The following is an 11,678-nucleotide window of genomic DNA, read 5'->3' as shown; positions in this document are numbered from 1 at the left end:
TAAAATGCCTTACAACATCGTGCGGTGAAGCGGTACCATTGGTTCGATATATTAGCCGTTTTATTTTGTGCAAATCTTTGGTATTTATAAAGAAGGGTGGAGCTTACAGGATAAAAAGGCAGAAAAGTCAAAAGATGTGCCCCCAGGGAATCCAGTGAGCCACATCCCCTTGCTGTAGAAAGCAAATATGAAGGCCTATATCCCTGGCACTGTATGGCAGATATCATTATATATTTTTTTTTTTTTATTTGTTTTACATATTTAGCTCCCCATAAGGTCATAAAATACTTTTTTTTGGGGGGAGCATTTAAATGTTTTCATATAATTTCCCCTGTAACTGAGGCTAATACATTGGACCCAGTTAGAAGGGAAATGCAGCATAGCAGATCTTTCTAAGTCTCCTATGACCCATCAGGTCCTACTCCCTCCTTATATATAATGATCACATAACTTCTGTGGATGGAGGAAGAATTGATAAATCTCTTCACTCAGCACATAAGTGCATTTTATTTTAACCCCTTACCTACAATTGACGTAATATTCCGTCCATGTGACCATGGACCTAATTACCATGGACGGAATATTACGTCATTGAGATCAGCGGCGCCCACGTGGTGAGCGCCGCTGATCGCGGCCGAGTGTCAGCTAATTATCATAGCTGACACCCGGCACAATGTGTCAGGGGCGGTCACGGACCGCCCCCGACACGTTAACCCCTTGCACACCGCGATCAAACACGATCGCGGTGTACCGGGGGTTAAAGGGAAGCATCGGCAGGGAGGGGGCTCCCTCCTTGCTTCCCTGAGCCCCCCACGGCAGCGCAATGTGCAGCGCTGCTGCGGAGGACTCCTTTCCTGCAGGTCCCCGGATCCAATATGGCGACGGGGGCCTGCAGGAAGCTGGCTTCCTCAGTGCCTGCAAAGCGCAGGCATGAGGAAGCCTGTGCAGTGCCTGTGACAGATTGCTGATCTGTCACAGTGATCTGTGATGTGACAGATCAGCGATCTGTCACAGGACAGTGATGTCCCCCATGGGACATTGTAATAAAGTAAAAAAAATAAAAAAAAGTGTAAAAATAATTAAAAAAAATCGCCAAATAAATTAAAAAAAAAAAAAAAAAATTCCCCAATAAATTCATTTTTTGGAAATCAAAAAAACAATAAAAGTACACATATTTGGTATCGCCGCATCCGTAACGACCCGCCCTATAAAACTGTCCCAATAGTTAACCCCTTAAGCGAACCCCTTAAAAAATAAAAATAAAAAACGAAGCAAAAAATAATTTATTATCATACCGCCGAACAAAAAGTGCAATAACGCGCGATCAAAAAGACGCATATAAATATCCATGGTACCGCTGAAAACGTCATCTTGTCCCGCAAAAAATGAGCCACCATACAGCATCATCAGCGAAAAAATAAAAAAGTTATAGCTCGCAGAATAAAGTGATGCAAAAATAATTATTTTTTATATAAAATTGTTTTCATTGCATAAAAGCGCCAAAACATAAAAAAACCTAAATGAGGTATCGCTGTAACCGTACTGACCCGAAGAATAAAACTGCCTTATGAATTTTACCGCACCCGGAACGGCGTAAACGCACCACCCTAAAGAAATTCATGAAACGCTGGTTTTTGTAAATTCTGCGTCCCAAAAAACGAAATAAAAAGCGATCAAAAAATGTCACGTGCCCGAACATGATACCAATAAAAGCGTCAACTCGTCCCGCAAAAAATAAGACCTCACATGACTCGGTGGATCAAAATATGGAAAAATTATAGCTCTCAATATGTGGTGATGCAAAAACTATTTTTACAATAAAAAGCGTCTTTTAGCGTGTGACAGCTGCCAAACATAAAAACCGCCATAAATAGTAAATCAAACCCCCCGTTATCACCCCCTTAGTTAGGGAAAAATAATAAAATTAAAAAAATGTATTTATTTCCATTTTCCCATTAGGGCTAGGGTTAGGGTTAGAATTGGGGGTTTCCACTATTTGCGCACATCAGGTGCTCTCCAAACGCAACATGGCGTCTGATCTCAATTCCAGCCAATTCTGCGTTGAAAAAGTCAAATGGTGCTCCTTCCCTTCCAAGCCCTGCCATGCACCCAAACAGTGTTTTACCCCCTCATATGGGGTATCAGCCTAATCAGGACAATTTGCAAAACAACTTTTGGGGTCCTATTTCTCCTGTTGCCCTTAGGAAAATAAAAATTTTGGGGCAAAAATATCATTTTTGTGGGAAAAATTTTTTTTGTTATTTTCACGCCCGGGCGTTATAAACTTCTGTGAAGCACTTGGGGGTTCAAAGTTCTCACCACACATCTAGATAAGTTCCTTAGGGGGTCTAGTTTCCAAAATGGGGTCATTTGTGGGGGGTTTCCACTGTTTTGGTACATCAGGGGCTTTCCAAACGCGACATGGTGTCTGATCTCAATTCCAGCCAAAAAAGTCAAATGGCGCTGCTTGCCTTCCGAGCTCTGCCATGTGCCCAAATAGTCATTTACACCCACATATGGGGTATCCGTGTACTCAGGACAAATTGCACAATAACTTTTAGGGTCCTGTTACCCTTGGGAAAATAAAAATTGGGGGTGAAAAGATCATTTTGTGGAAAAAATATGATTTTTTTAATTGTACCGCTGTGCATTACAAACTTCTGTGAAGCCCTTGTGGGTTCAAAGTTCTCACCACATATCTAGATAAGTTCCTTAGGGGGTCTAGTTTCAAAAATGGGGTCACTTGTGGGGGGTTTCCACTGTTCAGGTACATCAGGGGCTCTCCAAACGCGACATGGCGTCCGATCAGAATTCCAGCCAATTTTGCATTGAAAAAGTCAAACGGCGCTCCTTCCCTTCTGAGCTCTGTCATGCGCCGAAACAGTGGTTCCCCCCACATATCAGGTATCAGCGTGCTCAGGACAAATTGCACAATAATTTTTGCAGTCCAATTTCTCCTGTTACACTTGGTAAAATAAAAAAAATTGAACCTGAAGTAATTTTTTTTGTGAAAAAAAAGTTAAATGTTAATTTTTTTTAAATATTCAAAAAATTCCTGTGACGCACCTGAAGGGTTAATAAACTCCTTGAATGTGGTTTTAAGCACCTTAAGGGGTGCAGTTTTTAGAATGGTGTCACTTTTGGGTATTTTCTATCATATAGACCCCTCAAAGTGGCTTCAAATGTGATGTGGTCCGTAAAAATAAAATGGTGTTGCAAAAATGAGAGATCGCTGGTCAACTTTTAACCCTTATATCTTACTAACAAATAAAAATGTTTGTTCCAAAATTGTGCTGATGTAAAGTAAACATGTGGGAAATGTTACTTATTAACTTTTTTGTGTGCCATATCTCTGTGATTTAAGGGCATAAAAATTCAAAGTTGGAAAATTGCGGAATTTTCAAAATTTTCGCCAAATTTCCGTTTTTCTCATATACGCAAGTTATATGAATGAAATTTTACCACTAACATGAAGTACAATATGTCACGAGAAAACAATGTCAGAATCACCTGGATCCACGGAAGCGTTTCAGAGTTATGACCTCATAAAGGGACAGTGGTCAGAATTGTAAAAATTGGCCCGGTAGTTAACGTGCAAACCACCCTTGGTAGTGAAGGGGTTAAACAAGCAGGACAATCCCTTTAATTAAGCCCCAATCTGATTCTTTTACCTATTCTCACTTATGACCACATGGTGGTGCTGTTTATCCTCCCCCCAAAAAATAAGGTAAAAGTTTTCTGAAGGGTAGAGCTTTCTGGTTTTGTAGCAAGTGACAAAACACTACAGTATTGCTGCTTTTTGTATCCGTTCCTACTTGCTATCAGTGAATGGAAACCTTCTTAAAATTACCCAAATTTTGCTTACTCAGGTGCTGGTGTTATCACTGTATTGGTCTCTTTAAGGAATCATGGCCTGTAATAAAACCCTCAGATAAGAGGAAAAATTTGCTTTTTGCACAGTATCCTGTTACAGCTGCTACTTACATTGTATGAAGTAGTTTTAGATGAAGGCGTGATGGAAAATAACAGCGCCACCCTTGTCCCCAGGATGTGTGTGTTATTGCAACTTGGACCAATTGACTTCAATAGAGCTAAAGTTCCAATATCGGACACAACCTGTGGACAGGGGTGGCGCTGTTTCAATCCTGGACATAACTAATGCGGTTTTATAGCAGTGCTGGCCCCCTCAGCCTGTTATCCCCTACATGCCGGGGTTCATAGTTGAGGGGTCCGGCTGCGTCACGGACTACACTCCACCCCTCCAGCTGTGGTAATAGCGGCTTCTGTGTTGCTTCCTTTGCATATGGATTCTTCCCTCCTCTATGCACCTGACAAAACATTCCACAGGTCGGAGGCCGAGGACCCTCCTCCATCCCTCCCAGCTGCCCATGGCCGAAAGTTATGGGGGTACAGTAATACTTCAAAAGCAGCAACTGTAGATTTCCTTCCTCTCAATTCCAATGACTTGCCAAAAATTTTAACCCCTTCCCATAACACATTGGTCTCTAACCTTAGCATTCAGCCTTTCGTGGAAGGAGCCACGTTTGGATCACCATGTAGCTGTATGGGGGCCACATTCTCCGTACATAAGTATCGCAAAGATTATTTTAATGTAAGTTATTTAAAAAATTTTTATTGGAAACTTGTGTTATGTTCAATTTTTTTCACATCAGAATTACATTTTTTATTTTTTTTTATCCTAAAAACAGTCCTTTCTTTTACTTATTTGCTAGAGAATTTTAGAGAAACCTTAGTCATGTTCAGAAAACATCTTTGGTTTAATACATCTTGAAAATTTGTTTATTCCTACAGGTTTTGCTTGAAATTTTGTTTTTCTAGAAATTTTGTTTAAAAAAAAAAATATACATATTTATTTATATTATACACTACTCAAAAATAAAGGGAACACTTAAACAACAGAATATAACTCACAAGTAAATAAAACTGTCCACTTTGATTGTCACAGTGTTGCTTCCTATTTCACATGCTGTTGTGCAAATGAAATAGACAACAGATGGAAATTATTGGCAATTATCAAGACACCCTCAATAAAGGAGTGGTTCTGCCGGTGGGGACCACAGACCACATCTCAGTACCAATGCTTTCTGACTGATGTTTTAGTCACTTTTGTATGTTGGTTGTGCTTTCACACTCGTGGTAGCATGAGACTGACTCTACAACCCACACAAGTGGCTCAGGTAGTGCAGCTCATCCAGGATGGCACATCAATGTGAGCTATGGCAAGAAGGTTTGCTGTGTCTGTCAGCATAGTGTCCAGAGGTTGGAGGCGCTACCAGGAGACTGGCCAGTACATGAGACGTGGAGGGGGCCGTAGGAGGGCAACAACCCAGCAGCAGGACCGCTACCTCAGCCTTTGTGCAAGGAGGAACACTGCCAGAGCCCTGCAAAATGACCTCCAGCAGGCCATAAATGTGCATGTGTATGCACAAACTGTTAGAAACTGACTCCATGAGGATGGTCTGGGTGCCCAACGTGCACAGATGGGGGTTGTGCTCACAGCCCAACACTGTGTGGCCCTCCAAAGAAATGCCACCCCACACCATTACTGACCTACTACCAAACCGGTCATGCTGAAGGATGTTGCAGGCAGCAGATCGCTCTCCACAGCGTCTCCAGACTCTGTCACACGTGATCAGTGTGAACCTGCTTTCATCTGTTAAGAGCACAGGGCGCCAGTGGCGAATTTGCCAATCCTGGTGTTCTGTGGCAAATGCCAAGCATCGTGCACGGTGTTGGGCTGTGAGAACAACCCCCATCTGTGGAAGTTGGGCACTCAGACCATCCTCATCGAGGCAGTTTCTAACTGAAGACATATGCACATTTGTGGCCTGCTGGAGGTCATTTTGCAGGGCTCTGGCAGTGTTCCTCCTGTTCCTCCTTGCACAAAGGCTGAGGTAGCGGTCCTCCTGCTGGGTTGTTGCTCTCCTATGGCCCCCTCCACATCTCCTGGTTTTCTGGCCTGTCTCCTGGTAGCCGCCTCTGGACACAACGCTGACAGACACAGCAAACCTTCTTGCCACAGCTCGCATTGATGTGCCATCCTGGATGAGCTGCACTACCTGAGCCACTTGTGTGGGTTGTAGAGTCCGTCTCATGCTACCACAAGTGTGAAAGCGCAACCAACATTCAAAAGTGACCAAAACGTCAGCCAGAAAGGATTGGTATTGAGATGTGGTCTGTGGTCCCCCTGCAGAACCACTCCTTTATTGAGGGTGTCTGGATAATTGCCAATTTCCATCTGTTGTCTATTCCTTTTGCACAACAGCATGTGAAATTGATTGTCAATCAGTGTTGCTTCCTAAGTGGACAGTTTGATTTCACAGAAGTTTGATTTACTTGGAGTTATATTCTGTTGTTTAAGTGTTCCCTTTATTTTTTTAAAATAGAATATATCCAAGCCATATATTTGAGATTTTTTTTTATTTAGATCTTACATTCTGTCATATATACAGTATATGTACACAATATACATGATGAAAATGTATATTTTTCCATGCAATTTATTTTGAGTATGTGATTCCAGCTTGATGTAAATTTAGTCTTGTGGTAGTTTATTCAAATTATACAATTATTTTTTTTTTTTACTTTTTATTTTTTATATCGAAAATCAATTTTATTTTCATCCCTGATTTATTTAGTATCAAGAATGTCATTTTGGCCTGAGGTACAGTGTGTTGTGGTTGGTTAATATCGTTTGTTTTTTTTTGTTACCTTTTTATATATTTTATGCTTTTGCAGATATAATAAATGTTTTTTCATATTTTTTTTCCCCTACATTTTAATGAGTCTGTCATTCCCGGCTTGAGGGGAAGGTTTGTTTTGTGCTTGGTTTTCAATTCCGCCTCTAGTAACAAACATCCCCTTGTTTTGTTGAAGGGGGCAGTTGTACCCCAGGGAGATTATAATTGGCAGAATACAGAACCCGCTATGTGGACGCCGGGCCGCGCGTCGCTCCTTCCAGATGGTTGGAGTAAGATACACAAACATGAAGTGATCGGGAAACACTGACATGAAGCTGTGGTCACAAGGAGCCTCGATGGCCCCCCACTGTTCACGGAAGCGCAATTAATCTGTGCATCCAGAACAGATTTTAGGAATCATCTAATATCCTAAGATCTGGCACAGCTCGATGACAACCAACATAGCCGCCATCACTGTTTTGAGATTGTGTCTCGGCTTTCTCAGTCCCCGTCTACAGTAACTTGACATGGTTGAACTGGACACACCACTTTACCTAGAAACCAAATTGAATAGAACACTAAAATACGTGTAGATGATACAGTTAGGTCCATATATATTTGGACAGAGACATCATTTTTCTAATTTTGGTTCTAGACATTACCACAATGAATTTTAAAACAAAACAATTCAGATGCAGTTGAAGTTCAGACTTTCCGCTTTCATTTGAGGGTATCCACATTAACATTGGATGAAGGGTTTAGGAGTTTCAGCTCCTTAACATGTGCCACCCTGTTTTTAAAGGGACCAAAAGTAATTGGACAATTGACTCCAAGGCTATTTCATGGACAGGTGTGGGCAATCCCGTCGTTATGTCATTCTCAATTAAGCAGATAAAAGGCCTGGAGTTGATTTGAGGTGTGGTGCTTGCATTTGGAAGGTTTTGCTGTGAAGGAAACAAGCGGTCAAAGGAGCTCTCCATGCAGGTGAAACAAGCCATCCTTAAGCTGCAAAAACTGAAAAAAAAAACCAAATCTACAGTTTGGTACATCCTGAGAAAGAAAGAAAGAAAGCACTGGTGAACTCATCAATGCAAAAAGACCTGGGCGCCCACGGAAGACAACAGTGGTGGATGATCGCAGAATAGTCTCCATGGTGAAGAGAAACCCCTTCACAACAGCCAACCAAGTGACCAACACTCTCCAGGAGGTAGGCGTATCAATATCCAAATCTACCATAAAGAGAAGACTGCATGAAAGTACCGTATTTTTCGGACTATAAGACGCACCCCAATTTTCAGAAGGAAAATAGGGAAAAAATAATGTGTCAAATGGGGGTCCGTCTTACAGTCCGAATTCAGCTTACCTGGGATGGGATCCGGCACAGGTGGAGGAGTGGTCCAGGCTCGTGCGGTGGCGGCTCTGTGCTGGGGCAGGTTGGTTGTGCTGGGGCAGGTGGGCTGTGGCAGCTGGGCTGAGTCTGGGGCAGCTGGGTGGGGCTGGGGCAGCAGCTCTCTGTGCTCCGATGCAGGGGCGGCGGCTCCGCCGGCATTTCCTCCAAGCCCGGAGGCCCCCGCACATCCCTTGCTGGCCGCCGGTCCGGGGACGGCGCATGTGCAGGTTCAGATCTCATCCCGAGATCTCGGGGGACGAGATTCAAATCTCGGCAACGAGATCTGAACCTGTTCATGCGCCGTCCCCGGACCGGCGGCCATGTTCCCAGAGGCCACCGCAACATGGCGGTGGCCAGCAAGGGATGTGCGGAGGCCTCCAGGCTTGGAGGAAATGCAGGCGGAGCCGCCGCCCCTGCACCGGAGCACAGCCCGCTGCCACCACCGCACTACAGAGCCCCGCGGCACCCGCACCAGTCTCCAGCCATGATCGGAGGCTAGTATATTGCGACCATAAGACGCACCCCCCACTTGGGGGGGGGGGAGAGTGAGTCTTATGGTCCGAAAAATACGGTAAATACAGAGGGTTCACTGCACGGTGCAAGCCACTCATAAGCATCAAGAATAAAAAGGCTAGACTGTACTTTGCTAAAAAAAAAACATCTAAAAAAGCCTGCACAGTTCTGGAAGAACATTCTTTGGACAGATGAAACCAAGGTCAACCTCTACCAGAATGATGGAAAGAGAAAAGTATGGCGAAGCCGTGGTACAGCTCATGATCCAAAGCATACCACATCATCTGTAAAACACGGCGGAGGCAGTGGGATGGCTTGGGCATGCATGGCTGCCAGTGGCACTGGGTCACTAGTGTTTATTGATGATGTGACACAGGACAGAAGCAGCCGAATGAATTCTGAGGTATTCGGAGCCGTACTGTGCGCTCAGATCCAGCCAAATGCAGCCAAACTGACTGGTCGTCGTTTCATACTACAGATGGACAATGACCCAAAACATAAAGCCAAAGCAACCCAGGAGTTTATTAAAGCAAAGAAGTGGAATATTCTTGAATGGCCATGTCAGTCACCTGATCTCAACCCAATTGAGCATGCATTTCACTTGTTAAAGACTAAAATTCAGACAGAAAGGCCCACAAACAAACAGCAACTGAAAACCACCGCAGTGAAGGCCTGGCAGACCATCAAAAAGGAGGAAGCACAGCGTCTGGTGATGTCCATGAGTTCAAGACTTCAGGCAGTCATTGCCAACAAAGGGTTTTCAACCAAGTACTAGAAATGAACATTTTATTTACAATTATTTAATCTGTCCAATTACTTTTGGTCCCTTTAAAAACAGGGCGGCACATGTTAAGGAGCTGAAACTCCTAAACCCTTCAACCAATGTTAATGTGGATACCCTCAAATGAAAGCTGAAAGTCTGAACTTCAACTGCATCTGAATTGTTTTGTTTAAAATTCATTGTGGTAATGTCTAGAACCAAAATTAGAAAAGTGTTGTCTCTGTCTAAATACATATGGACCTTACGAACTGTATGTTGATTTCAGGATCTGACTACACAAGGTTTGTTTGTAGTCTGTTACCATGGAGACAGACATATATAAGACATATGAATGCAAAATGGTTGATTTTTTTTGGGCAAATTCACATTTCAAATGCATTTTATCTATAGGATCTGGTTCCAAATTTCTACACACCAAATTTTGCACCTCTCGTTTGTTCTATTGATTATAGTGTTATAGGATCCCTATTCGTTCAAAAAAGACCAACAATGGCACTTTGTCATAGCAATCTACTTAGGAAAAAACTAAAAGGGGTTTCCCACTTAGGAAATGAGAATATATTGCTTAGATATGCCAAGACTAACTGGTCGGTTAAGGTTTTGTAAGGTGTGGCCCCCAAAGCTCCAAAAATGGAGTGCTGTAAATGTCTGTGGCCACTGAAGTGCAGGAGTTGCCGGAGAACCAAAAGGAGATAATCCCCTGATATATGCTGCGCTTAGAGGCGTCATGTTGGGTCCCCTGGAAGTGACAGTGAACCTCTCGTTCATAGAGTTATAGGAGCGCTGTATTAGGCAGTGGGGAGGCTGACTATTGGATAATGGAAGCCTAGCAGGTGAGAGGTGGTGGTTCCCTACCTCCTTCCAGGGAGAGAGCCTGCAGAGGTGAGATGGCTTGTAATGGTTAATGACCCACAGAGTTGAGATGTCTCATAATTAGAGTGATGACTCACAGAGGTGAGAGGGCCTGTATAGATTTGGACTGCAGATGTGAGATGGCCTACCGAGGAGAGAAGGTCCAGAGAAGAGTGATGGTGTGCAAGGAGAGATGGCCTGCAGAGATGAGAGAGCCTGTTTAGAAAAATGACCTACAAAGGTGTGATGGCCCGCATAGTGTTCATGGGTGAGATGGCCGTGTAGAGAGTATGGTGCAGCGGAGTATGAGGCTGATTTCTGATGTCATGGAGATCTGTGGTCTGGAGGAGCTAAAAAGACTTGCTTCCGCCAGGGTTAGGCTGACAGCCATCTCAGCTGAATCCCCCATTCTCAGTAGTGCTCGCTTGGTTGAACACTGCTATGTTCTTTGTGAAAAACCCTCTGACTGACTCGTTGGCCTGCGGCTTATCTCAGGGAAAACAGTGAGATCGGAAGTCCAAAATTGGACATGCGTGATCGACATCACTCCTGACCATCACCCCCATACACATTAGACCATCTGTTGAACCCATCGATTTCGGCTGACATAAGTCTAATGTTTGTGACCAGCTTTAGTTGCCACCTGGCCACACATGGGGTAATCACTGAGGTATTGAACCCTGGAGGCAGAGCTGCAGGTGAGACCCCCAGCCTGAGACACCAGAGGTCTACATGGGACTGTGTCCACCTGACATCAAGCCTTGCCATCCCTTAGCTCCTGCTACAGTTTGACTGTCTGGTCCCATCAGATCCACAGGAAGAAGGTGTCGTTGCGCTGGTTGTGCCTCTGTGCAGGAACGAGACCTTTGTCCTCCATGATTCTCCACAACATGGTTCCCAGTAGTCACCCCTAATGTTAGGTCATAGCATTCGCTTTTAGGAATACCTTTTAAAGCTCTAAAGACTTTTTGTACTAGGTACCTTTTGTACATTACCTTACGTCAATCAGTCATGTGGTGGCATCACCTTACGGCCCTAATGATGCTCCGGTATAGTGCTATAGCCATAACGGGACCACTAGGCCCTTTGGAAAAAGCGGTTGATGGAAGACAGAAGCAACCTTTTTAATGATCACCATTTTATGATTTTTTTTTATCGTTTGTCTCTGTAGAGAGATAAGTATGTATGCAGCTGGCCTGGGGTCTGTATTGAGAGGGGTCTGGTCTGGGGTTTCTATTTATTTGAAGAGTGCAGTTTAGGGTCTTTATTAAAGGGGTTTTTCCATCTCCAAGATCCTATCCCAATATATAGTAGGTGTAATAATAATAGCAAATACCTCCAATTAGTATAGTTCTTTGGATTAGCGAGGTCACTTACCCCATGTGCAGGGCATTGCAGTATCTTAGCATAGGTTCTTGGATATGGGAACACCATGATACCA

The sequence above is a fragment of the Dendrobates tinctorius genome, unplaced genomic scaffold (genome assembly GCF_039654945.1).
Source record: "Dendrobates tinctorius isolate UK_male_01 unplaced genomic scaffold, ASM3965494v1 ptg000020l, whole genome shotgun sequence".
Classification (NCBI taxonomy): domain Eukaryota; kingdom Metazoa; phylum Chordata; class Amphibia; order Anura; family Dendrobatidae; genus Dendrobates; species Dendrobates tinctorius.
The sequence above is the reverse complement of the archived record's forward strand: the minus strand, read 5'-3'. Positions refer to the sequence as shown.